Below are 12,876 nucleotides of genomic sequence, written 5' to 3' on the forward strand. Positions count from 1 at the left end.
GCCCAAGGAACTAACTGGGGACCTAGGCTTGGGCACCTGGGAGCCCCTCTAGGGTCAGGTCTCTTGCCAACCCTAAAGTGGCTCCCTTAACTAAGAATTGTGGTTCCGTGCTCCCCTGCCCAACCTTCCTTTATCCCAATCCTCCTGTTTCCCCAAGGCCCCACCTCCTTCCCTTCTAACTTTTCTCTCCCCATCTCCCCTTACCCCCATCCCACCTCACCCCCAAGATCCCAATTTTCTCCCCGGCAATTTTGTGGAAGCAATCTTATGAAACACAATCAAATGCCTCTCACGGTCCACACTGAATGTGTTGTGGTTGTTGAATCTCAGCTGATCTTGTGTTTGTTTTTCAGTTAATTGGCTACAGGTGATCCTTTATGGATGGCTGTCACTCATCAGCTATAATTATAATCAAGAATTCTTTTTGGACCAGAGAAAACTTACCTACAAACTGCTTTCAAAAGCAATGAATTTTTATGAATACTAAATTTAGCAATTAATGAAGTTGACATAATATCCTATTTTTTGGACAATTAAATATTTATTCCAGGTTAATAGTTTCCTTTCATGGTTTGGAGCTAATGCATCTTTTTTCAAGTTTCATTTTTTTTTCTGAGTTTATGTAGCTTGTTGTTACTGTGACTAGGTACTTGACTAATAAAAGATCCTTTATGTCCTCCCTGTCTTGAGGTTGGTCTTAGCTAGAAAATCAAGAACTGGAATGCAGGACAGCCTAGAAAAATCTATTCTGTGGTAGAAATACATTCCAGATAAAATAGGAACAGGGATTTAGAATTTAACTTGAGCACATCCTGTGAATCTATGGAAATTGAGATGAAGTTGAGATCTGCTGGAGTCAGTAACAACAACAACAGAAAAAAAAGAAGGAAAAGAAAAGTCATACTAGAGGAAGGAAAGTGGAGGCAAAAATATGGATCTGAATATCATCTATTGAAGCAGAAGATTATAAAATGCATAGTATTTTTCCCTTATCCATGCTCAAAGACACCTAATGAATTTTTGAAATCATGACTAGCTAGCACCAACCCTATGTATATCATGTGTTTTCTTATGATTTCATACTTTGGATAAAATTAATATGCATTTAGGCATTGTAAGGGATTGCAATAGCAATAACAAATAGTGAAACAGCCAAAAATATGCAGAGTGAGAGACCTTGGAACACTCAGTCCTAAATGGAATGTCTTCATCAAATCCTTCTTCTCTGGGCTCAGGGAGCCGAGTGGAAGAGGAAGTAGAAAGGCTGTAATAGCTAGAGGTGACAGATACTGAAGAAACAAGGCCTTCTCAACACAGCATGACTGATGCTTATATAAACTCACAGAAATTGGCAGTATGCACAGGGCCTGCCTGAGTCTTCAGAAGATGGGATCTTAGGGCCAAAAGGAGAAGTGGATACATGCCCCATCCCTAGCCCAGAAGCCATCTCGGATACATAATCACTTGAAAAATCAGTTTTCTCTAACAGCATCTCACTGGGAATGCAGACCACCCTTGAGGGTAATCTCCAGGCCTAGCAGTAGATGGCCAACACAAAATGAACTCGATGGCATCTTTGGAGAATATTTGTCTCATAAGGTTGAGTCAGAGCATTTCCCCCCTGCCTTACAGGTCCTTTGCATATGTATTGGGACTTCTGGTTTTGCATTTTAATGGGACTCCTCTGTGTATGAACCTGTGTGCTTCTGTATCTATATGTGTTTCTTATAAATTTTTTTTGGTTCTTTTTCTTCCTTTTGTTTATTTTGTCCTATTCCGATTTGTTTGTTTTTGTTTTGTTCTATTTCATTTCCATTCCTTAGATGTCTGTTTGTTTCCTGAGGAGAGGCAGAGAGGATGTGGTCCAGGTGGGACGGGGTGTGGGAAGGAACTGGGAGGTGTAGTATAGGGAGGGGAAACTGTAACCAGAATACTTTGTATAAAAATATCTATTTCCAATTAAAATATACCATAATACAAGTTATTTAAAACCTACACATAGTTTTGTTTTGGAATCTCCCATTTAGTGTTTTCAGACCTGGGTTGGCCATGGGTACCTAAAGCCATCGAAGTGAAAGAAGAGAGGAGGAAGGATGTCTATGCCGTTTGCATGTGGAGGCAAAGGGGTGTAATGCAGAGGGTTCCTTGCTGGGAAGGCTGCTCAGGAACAACCTTGTGACCCAATAAGAACTTTGAATTTTAACCTAAAGCATTAGGGAGCCATTCAACACTTTTAGAGGATGTTTGATGAATGTCTCAGGAAGTATTTAACAAGAGGGAACCACAAGGCCAACACATCTTTATTAAGTATGGTGACTCTGATGTGGCAGTCTGGTGACCACCCCATTTCTGGGTGTGCTGACTGGGGGATGATGGTGTTCAATGCCTTTCCTGTATCAGGTCCTTCTTGATAGGAGGACCTACCCGTGTGTAAGGGGCATCCCTCTGGGCTGTTGTCTCAAGCCACTGCTGCTGATGCCACCCAGCTCTTCTAGGATACTTTAGAAAGACAGAAGATGACACTGCAAAGAAGGGCCAGGGAAGCCTTTGATCATGGTATTCACCTCGTTGGAGAGCAGCCTGAGGTTTTGCCGTTCTCAATCTCTACTATTCAGGCTTCCCTGTGTCGCTAATACTCTACACCAGGCTCCCGGATCAGACCTACTCTCCATATACATTACTGTTTCCACACACCCAGATTTCTCCACCTGCCCGGGGCTCTTTCTTGTTGCCCAGTCATCTGTGAATATACCTAATTCAGAGTGAATACATTTAAATCGTTTAAACATAAAAGGCAGGTTGCCAAGCAACGGTGAATCCAAAATACCCTTGTCAGGTCATCCCAGTGAAGAATGGGCAGACCACCACTGGAGTGATTTTGATTGCTACAGTAGCAGTGATAATGACCCTCATCTCTCTTTTGTTCTCTATCTCTGGCTCCTTCCTTCCCCACCTCCTTCCATATTTGACAGTGAACCAGCAGCTCAGCCTGAACGTTAAAACCAGTTGGCTCTGTTTAAGCCAACAGACTAGCTCTTGGTTCTGTTTGTAGGGTAATTGAGTAGCCAAGTGATTTTGACTTTTCCCATTCCTTAAGGACCCTTAGATTCCCTTCCCTAGACAACACACACTATGCCTTGTGAGAGTAGACCTTTCCACGTCCTAAGGTGAGTGGCTCGACCATTAGAGTTCCTGTCAGGTGGTGGCATATGTTCAGGCTGTTAGATTTTTCTCCTTCTATCTTATTGGTCCCTTTGACTCAGGGTCATAATTTATGCATCACGCTGCTCTCAGGTGATAGTTTTTCTGCTACCGAGATGTCAGTCATGCGCAGCTGGACCTGCAGAGTCTTTGGGGGAGCTCAAGGCTTCTGAGCCAAGCGTGCTGAAGAGAACTGGCTTTCAGAGTATACAGTGAATTTTCTTGTCAGTTTTTTAAAACAATGCTCTTTGCACGTGATTCACATTTTGGAGGTCTCATTCTCCTCATTTTTACCTTGTCTTTGTTACTTACCTGTAGTAATGTCCTGTAACAACACTCCAAGACATGCCCTGTGGTACTAACAGAGCCAAGGCCTTTGCTTCCAGAGGCAGCTCTGTCTTGGGAGCCTACAATGTGCCTCCTCAAGGACGTGGCATTCCATCCAATTTTGGAGGCTCCGCTCAGTCATCCCAGTGTCTGGGACAAGAACATGGAGGGAGAGGCAAGTCAGGGCTTCTGAGGTTCTGTCATGAAGCATTGTGAACCCCTCACTTTTCTGTTCAAGAGAAGTACAGAACCCAAAGTTGTATTTGACCTAGAAACAGGATTCCTTACTAGGATTAATTCCAAGGTTTTCTGAGTAAAGCGAATAGCTGTGTCTATGTTTAAACTTCTCACCTCCCAGTGGCTTCTGATATACATATGATGTGCACAATTACAGTAGAGTGCAGTGGACTGGGAGATGTTAGGCAAGTCATTAGCAAGCAAAGTCCCATCTTGCTTGCTTTGGTTACATCTTTATGACATATGTACTCTGTTGAGAGTGTGTGCAGGCTGTGAACGGATGCTGATAGAACCATGGCCATGTCTTCATGAGATAATCCTTTACTGACTTGGCTTTAGGCTCAGTCTGTTGGTGCTGGGGGCATCCCCAGGAGCCCTGGGAGTTTGCAGGAATCCATTCATGTGTTCCTCCTGGAAATAGTAACTCTACCAGGGAGATGTAGGGACAGAACTGGCAGTATCAGTTACAAGAGATGCTGCAAGTCAGAGTCACACTTGCGAGCATTTGTATCTGAGATCAGCTGACACACTGATGCAGGCGGGTGAGCAGCATCTGTCTGCAATTTTCCTGGTGCGATTTCACACTTCTCCCCAGTGCCTGTCGCTTCTCTGCCTATCAAATTTCTCAGACCCAATCCAAATACTATATTAGTACGCCATACATCTTATGTATCATTATAGCGCAGATATATTAATTTTTATTTTCCACATATTATAATATAACAGTCTCCAGAAATTCTGTCGAGTTTGACGCAGATGAGGAAATGCAGATGAATTTACTCATATTTATGCACAGTCTAAAATTGTTATCTCAGCCTCCATTACACCACTTCCTCTTGGTTATCTGAAAATTGCCCAGGAATAGATTTGCTGATTTTCTTTTCATTTATTCCCATTATGTGAACCCACTTTCTCATAGTTCAGACAGAAGGCTACAAAATAAGAAGGCAAAATTACCCTTCACAGAGAAATGTGAGTCTGTAATATTTGGAAATTGGATTATTTCAGGAGAAATAAGGCAGCGAGACCGAATGCTTTGTTTGTGGGAAAGCCTTATTCTCTTACTGATGCATGTGCTCAGTGTCTTGACTAGTTTCCATTGGGGTATAATAAACCTGCTATTATGTATGATAAATGGAGTCAGTGAGACATCTGATAAAGGTCATAGGTCCCACCATTCACTGCAGAGAACCATGAGCCATGTGAGGCCACTGAGCAATTAAAAATGTTTAGTCCAAACTGAACATGCTCTAGCTAAAAAACCCTTAAAACTTTTTAATTTCTAAGCACCCTAACATGAAAAATGCATCATTTTCTATTTAGCACATATTAAAATTCTATTGGATTAAATAAAAGTGTCAATTAAAATTAATTCCAGTGTTTTAAAGTTTTTTTTTGCATTCATTTTTATTAAAATACACAGTGGGCATCCAATGTATAGAGAGACCTTTGCTCCTCAAAATTGTACTCTCTCATCAGCAGCTTCAGGTCCTCCCTTGTGGGAGCTTGGTATACCTGCTGTCTTAGGTTTAACCCCAGATGTATGGAACGGAAGTCCTATTTTGGCCCAAGCAACTATGCTAGCTGAGGAAAATATTCCCAGTCAGTCATTTCAATGCCATATGGGGAAATAGAGACTTCTTTGCCCAGAGGGACTCTAATGCTCACCCGTGTCCAAGGTGGTTGGTATCATCCCTGTGTGTGGGATAAACAGGGGCCTGCTGATCCCTAACGGATGCTTCACAGTGAAGATTCTCTCAGTGGTCACATGACGTGAAGGCGTCTGATGGATGAAAGCATCCAAAGCAAATGAAGGAATGCTTCTACCATGGCATCATTTTCATATTCCAGGCACAGAACACTGTGGTTTTATCTGTCTGAGTAGGTTGAATGGCTTTATCTAGACTTCGACTACGTGACTCTTGCTGTGGCATGGAAAAGTATGTCCATGGAAGGGACCTAAGGCACAAGTCAGACTGCCACGCTGGTGAAGAGTGCCATACACACACTCCATTCTAGCCCCCCTGAGGTTTATATTGTTTTTGGAGCTGGTGATTTTCCTCCATACAGGGGGCACCTGCTCGGATGTCCACTCCTCAAACCTCCCTCTTCCTGAAGTCATGACCCCTACTTCCTGTTTTCCATGCCCTGCTTCTTCTGTTTAGTTTCCTTTCCCAATGCTTATGCAATACTGCTTTTGCACCCCTACCAGAGGGTGAATTTGTCAAGAACATTGATGCTTTTGCCCTCAATAATTACATTTCAAATTGTAGTTCCTGGGTTATTGCAAGAATTTAGTGAGTATCCTTTGAATTAATGAATGAACCAATGAAATAATCAGACATGCAGGAATTAATTGGGACAGCTTATTGCAGTGACATCTTCCCATCTTCTTAGCACATTGTGTTCTTGAATGGTGCTGATGTGCAGAGATGTGGGGGCAAAGATAAGAGAGAGGAAGCAGGATGGCGGAAAGGGCCAAGGGTCAAAGTGGGTATCATAGGGGAAGAAGGAAAGGAAGCTTTCAAATGAAGGGCAGCAAAAGTCTGATAGGCAAAGAAGGGCAGAGAGACGAAAATGGACACGGTGTGTTTGGGAGATGGTAAACAGCAAAGTGAAGACTACTGCGATAGGAAATGTTGTTAGGTTTTCCAATGAGAATACTTACAAGAGTATAGATTCTTTGTGTACGTGTGTGTTTACATGCACATTTATGTGTGCATGTGGCATATGTATATATATGTACATGAACACACACGTGCATATGGTATGTATGTGTATGTATTCGTGTGTGTACTAGTACGTACACTTGTGCATGCACATGTAGAGGCCAGAGGGTGTCAACTGTTTTCCTTTATTACTTCCCACCTTATTTTTTTGAGACAGAATTTCTCACTGAACCTGGGGCTCCCTGATTCTCCGAGGGTAGATGACCAGGACTCTTCCTGGATTTTCCTGTTCTGTTGTCATGAATATTAGGGTTTGTAGGAACATCTAGTCATGCCTAGCTTTTCTTTCATGGTACCCAAGCTCGGGTCCTCGTGGTTTAACTGCAAGCGCTTCATCAACTGAGCTATCTTATCAGCTCCAGGAGTATGGATGCTATATCGTATTGTTATACAGAAGGTGATGCAGCCAAAGAGGAGTGTTTATGCTATGACCGTCTCACCGCCTCTGTCTCTGTATCTCTATCTTTCTTCTTTTCTCTCTTAAGATCAATTGGACTGCTTAGTTGTTGGTCCTGATGGTGAGGAAGAGGTAGCAGTCATGAATTGAAAAATGTGATTGCAAGAAAAGAAAGAAGAGAGTATGTTCTTTGAGGCCCTGAATTTTCATGACAAAGATACTGTAACTTTTCTCCCCTTCTCTGTGTGTTGCTTATGATCTGTGAAAAAGTTTAAAAGGTTTAATAAAAAGCCTTATGGGATGCCAATTAAACAACCTTAATCTTCACGCCAGTTTCATTACTCATCAGACTCAGAAGCCCTATTGCCAATCTTTGCATTCTGGGCTTCTACCCAGTTGCCCCCAAGAATCCACAGTGAGGCAAATTGGCTCTGAGAACAGCCTTTTCCCAACTTTGCTAACAGACTCCATGTTTCTTTGCTAAAAATGAGGGCAATCTCAGAGAGGAATTCAGAGCTCTTTAGACTAGCGTCGTGCATAGCTAACAGACTGGGGGTAAAAAGCAGATGGCAAAGTTGTCAAGAAGGAGGGACAGGGTCTGGGGCTGCTTGTTGTCAATAATGTAAAGGGGGTAGAGATGAAGATGAGTCATTTAGTGTCAGCTTGGACTTCTACCTCAGCATTATCGACAGTCACCAAGTGACTGTTCAGTGCCTCATTCTGGCGGGATACACAGATATAGCTAAGCATTTGTGTGAGAGCTGTCCACAGACTGCTCATCTGGGAAGACTGTGCCAGAAGATGCGCCCATGCCACTTACCTGAGTGGGTGAGGCAGACATTGATTCACAGTGACAACCCCCCTGTGCTTTCTGGTTTTCTTCTTGTGCCTGGCCTTGGGTAGCCTCCTTCCATATCAGTATTTGAATTTCACTATGAGGAAAAAATCAATAAGAGATCAAAGGACAAGTTAGTTTGCTTCCTGTTTGTAGCTGCTGAAAGAATCCAGAAGGATATAGTAGACCTAGTAGGGATTGAAACTACTAACTAAAATCTTTGGATCTTGTCTAGGAAAGTTATAGTCACCATTGGTAACCACAGACTTCAGCACAAGGGCACAAGAGAGTTTGCTTTATAGCTCTGGAGTTACAATTTCGAAAGATTTTAATTTTGCCAAATTTCTTCCATTAGAAAGAGGCAAAACAAAACACCAAATCCGTCTCCTTTTCCATAATTTATATAACCCTTGTTTCGATCTCATGGTACAATGTTTGTTTGGATAGAGTTCACAGAATTATACATGATAAATAAAAGGAACATTGGAATGTGATTCAGAACACACACATTTTTCTCTTCCTTGCTGTCCTTGCCACATTGGCGAGCAGGAAGAGAATGATGATAATGCCCACGTTTCTTATTTCAGATTTACTAGAAGCACTAAGTGATGAATGATGTTAGAGAAAGGATCTTCTCAGTAGCCAGGTGACACTGAATCTCTTCATTAGACACCAGTCTGTCCTGTTTCAAAAAACTAGCGAAAATTACTTGTTAATTGCCAGATAAGTCATCAATCCCCATAAGAGTTCAAAACTCTTTCTCTTTGATAGTATTGAGGAAAATCTAAGAAATTAGAAATGTAAGGAAAGAAAGCCTCTGTGATGTATTTGTCAGGATTATATCTCTGGATGTTACAGAATAATCATCAAGAAAAGACTTAAATATGTGTAAGACAGTTCAACAATTTGCTAATTACAAAAGACTCTCTTTTCTTCCTTTGGAAAATGTATATATGAAAGCCATCAACAGAAAACAAAAATTCATTCTTATCTTAGCAAAAAAAAAAGAATAAAGATACATTTCTAGCTACTTTTAAAAGGATCATTAAAGGCAATTAATTTTTCATTAGCTCCCAGGAAAATGAACTTGAAGACAAATAGAAGCAGAACTTGTCGGAGGATGTGAAAGGATTTTGTGCCCAACAAATGTATTTCTTAAAAGAGAATAAAATGAGTTTTTTTCTCAAATAAAAAGCTTGAGTACTCAAGGTTAGTTAACCTCTGCTGCAAGAAATTCGAAGGGGTGATTTTCAGGCAGATGGGAAATAATGAAACCCACTTGAAGTTGGTAATACAATACCAAGTTAAAAAAATCATTTCAAGGATGAATCTGTGACTGAATATAAACTAATAGTGAATTTATAATGCAATAAATAAGTCTCATGAATTTTAATATGTGGTAGAAACAGAATAGACTATTTCAATACAAGGATAGGTGCATCTTATAATTATTAAGGTGACCACGTGAATATTAGTAAAAAGATATGCAACTACTGAGCTAATCAAGAAAGCAAAGAAACAATGGGGGAAAAAAACACCTAAGCAGTCAATCCAAATGCATGTGAGAGAGGGAGGGAAGTCATTCGTTACAAAAGTTAGGGCAACCGTAATGCAAAATCATGAAGGGATAGCATTAGACTTGCACCTGTCATTCGTTGCAACAAGTGTAAATGAATAAATGCTACAGCTGAGAGATATCAAAAGAGCGTCAAGCTGCAGAAAGTACAGTATTCAGCCTTGTGTTACTCTGAGAGACGAAGGGGGATGGGAAAGTGATGGCAAGTTTGGAATTAGATTTTAAAAAATGTGATACGTGAATACAATCCCGAAGAAATACCGCACAGCCGTATTAATACAAACAAAGGAGACGTTTAGGCAAATTGCCTGAGCAGAGCCCGCAAGGCTTCAATAATGACAAAACATTCAGTCTATCAGGACCGTAGAATGGTTCAAAACTCTGTGTGCAGTTAACCACGAACAGAAAACAAGTAAAGACTTGACAACAGTATAAGGAGAAATAGCCAATCTCACAATAATCTTGGGGAATTTTCACAGGCCTTTCTCAGTGAATGATAAACAAGTAGAACTAAACGTTAACAAGAATATAGAAAATGTCAGTATTACTGACCAATTCCGTGCAGTTGGCACCTAAGGAATATTGCATCCTTCAACAGCTTTTATGAACATGTTTGTATTTACAAAATTTCATATGTTGGTACTAAATTCCATCTTAGAATTATTTTTTTAAATATTTATTTATTTATTATGTATACAATATTCTATCTGTGTGTGTCTACAGGCCAGAAGAGGGCACCAGACCTCATTACAGATGGTTGTGAGCCACCATGTGGTTGCTGGGAATTGAACTCAGGACCTTCGGAAGAGCAGGCGATGCTCTTTACCACTGAGCCATCTCTCCAGCCCCCTTAGAATTATTTTTGTCAAGGCACTATATATTAGAACCAAAGGACGACAACATTTAAAAATTACAATAGAAATCAATGAAAAAACAAAACGTGTTTTTCTTTTTAAAAGCATTTTAATTTAATTTATTTATTTTACATCCCAATGGCAGTTTCCCCTCCCTTCTCTTCTTCCTTTTCCTCTCTCATCCACAGCCTCAATCACTCCTCCTTTGTTTCTGTTCAGAGAGGGGCAGGTCTCCTACTGTCAACAAAGCATGACCTATCAAGTTGTGGTAAGACTAAGGACCTTCCCTTCTATTAAGGCTGCACAGGGCTATCAGTATGAGGAATAGTTCCCAAGGGCCAGCCAAAGCATTAGGGACAGCCCCTGCTGTCATTGATAGATCTACCACCAATAGACCAAGCTTTTGAGAGAATTTTTAAATGTCCTCAATTCTTGACTTTAAAACGTTCTAAGGTTTTCTATTTATTTAAGAATGCTCATGTATCTTCAAGTGATTGTTATATTTTAATTTGCCATAGTTTTTGTTGCAATGTCATGGTGACCACATGCCTCATAGGGGTTTCTGTCTTTGTGTTTTTCAACTACAACAGTTATAGTCATAACACCCAAACCATGCCTTCAAGTCTCATAGATCCTAGGATTTGCCCACAGGATGAATTGGAGTACATCATTTATTTCTGCTTATTCTCTCTCTCCCTCCCTCCCTCCCTCCCTCCCTCCCTCCCTCCCTCTCTCTCTCTCTCTCTCTCTCTCTCTCTCTCTCTCTCTCTCTCTCTCCCCCTCTGTGTGTGTGTGTGTGTATATGTGTGTATGAGCTATCATAAAGGTACAACACTAGAATAGATAAGATGGCAGTTCTTAAAAGAAAGAAAGTCAGCAAAGAGGAATTGGTTCCTGAAAAGGCATAAAATTATGGTGCTCATTTCAAGACTGATTAAGAATAAAGTACCCTGTGGTGCTTTGAATGAGAGCTCCTCCTACCCCACATTGGCTCCTATATTTGAATGCTTACTCCCTAGTTTGTGGAACTGTTTGGGAAAAATTAGGAAGAATGGCCTTGTTGGAGGAGGCATGTCACTAGGGGCCAGCTTTAAGGTTTCAAAGACTAGGAAGTTACCAGTGTGTTCTCTGTTTTCTGCTTGATCTCAAGAGGTGAGCTCTCAGCTGCAGCTCCAGATGCTACCACCTATCCTCCAGTCTTCCATTATGGATTATTATCTCTTTGGAACTGTAAGCCGCTCTGTATATAAATAAACGCCCCCTCTATAAGTTGCCTTGGTAGGGAAAAGCAATACATCCCCAATATCAGAAATAAAAATAAAAGGTACTAGTATTTTATTTATTATAAAAGTACAAGGATTTTAAAACAACTTTTATGTCTATAATTTTGTAATTATAAAAAATGTTTATTAAATTGACAAAAGGAGAAACTAAAAATCTAAATAGACAAATTTGTTAGCATATAATTTGAAAAACTTCTAAACAATTTACATTTGTGATCATATAGTTTAATTATTAAATTCAGATTAAAATCATCTGTATCATTACTAGCTTGGGTAAATCACTTTACTAGTGAATTTCCCTATACATTTAAGGAAAAAATTAACTATATAAATATAAGATTATCTATATAACTGAAATGTCTGTTCAAATTTAATTTGCTTTCCCATTAAGTTCAAACCGTTTATAAATCTTTCACAGAAAATAAAGAGGAAGTGCTTTCTAGTTCATCATAACTTTGATGTCTAAGTCTGACTAGGATATTGCAGAAAAGAAAAATTATTGGCTGCTTTTCTCATGAGACACAGAGGCAAACATCCTAAAGAAACAACTGATTCCAGAATTGCATTAAGAGATAATACTTCATAATCCAGTTGGTTTTATTTCAGGAGAACACTGTTGATTTAACCTCAAGAAGAATAGGTCAATGTTGGAAAATATGATATCTGAAATTTGTTTTAAAAAATCTTGTGAGAGGTGATGAGCAGATGTGCATAATGAAACAGGATGGTTATGCCTTGGTAATCATACCTGAATGATGAATATGTTTCAGCATCTTCAGTTTCTATAAAAGAATTAAAAATAAAGCAACCACTCTCTTGTAGTACATTAAGAATAAGAAAAATCTCGTGTTCATTTCAACAAATGGTGAAAGTTTCACTTAATATAATTGGACATAAGACTCTTACAAAGGGATAGGAACAGGTTTGTTTCATACTATGCATGTGGTCTTGGGTTCAATCCCCAGGACCTCAGAAACATTCCTATTGGAAGAAGTAACAGAAAGAAATGATCTTACCTTAGTAATGGTTGCTTTCTAAGACCTACTGGCGAAATGCCTATAGTTCTCCTTCAAAGATGGAAACAAGAAGATGGGGCCTATTGCCATGTCTGTTCTGTAGTGTGCTACAGAGTCTAGCTTGCAAAGTTAGCCAGAGTTCTTCACACTTACTGCTTTTATGCTTTAGGATAGATAATTCGCTTTATGGGAGACTGTTCTATGCACCGTAAAATGTTTGGCAGCATCCCCTGTCTTGACTCAGTAGATGACAGTAGCATTTAGAATTCCCAAATGTGACAATGAAAAAATATATTTTCACATCCCCAAATATTCCCACTGCACAAAATGTGCCTCTTCTGACCAAGAAAAAGAAATAAATGCTTAAAGATTTGAAAAGGGGAAATTAAACCATTGTTACTTGTAGAAGATTGAGCATATA

The 12,876-nt window shown here is 39.9% G+C and overlaps 1 protein-coding gene across 2 annotated transcripts in view; it reads left to right on the forward strand.

Annotated features, from left to right (window-relative positions):
• Positions 1 to 12,876, forward strand: part of Agbl1 (AGBL carboxypeptidase 1) — a 768,202-nt gene that overhangs the window by 278,292 nt on the left and 477,034 nt on the right. The window lies entirely within an intron of this gene.

Source organism: Microtus pennsylvanicus, chromosome 18, assembly GCF_037038515.1.
Source record: "Microtus pennsylvanicus isolate mMicPen1 chromosome 18, mMicPen1.hap1, whole genome shotgun sequence".
Lineage (NCBI taxonomy): Eukaryota > Metazoa > Chordata > Mammalia > Rodentia > Cricetidae > Microtus > Microtus pennsylvanicus.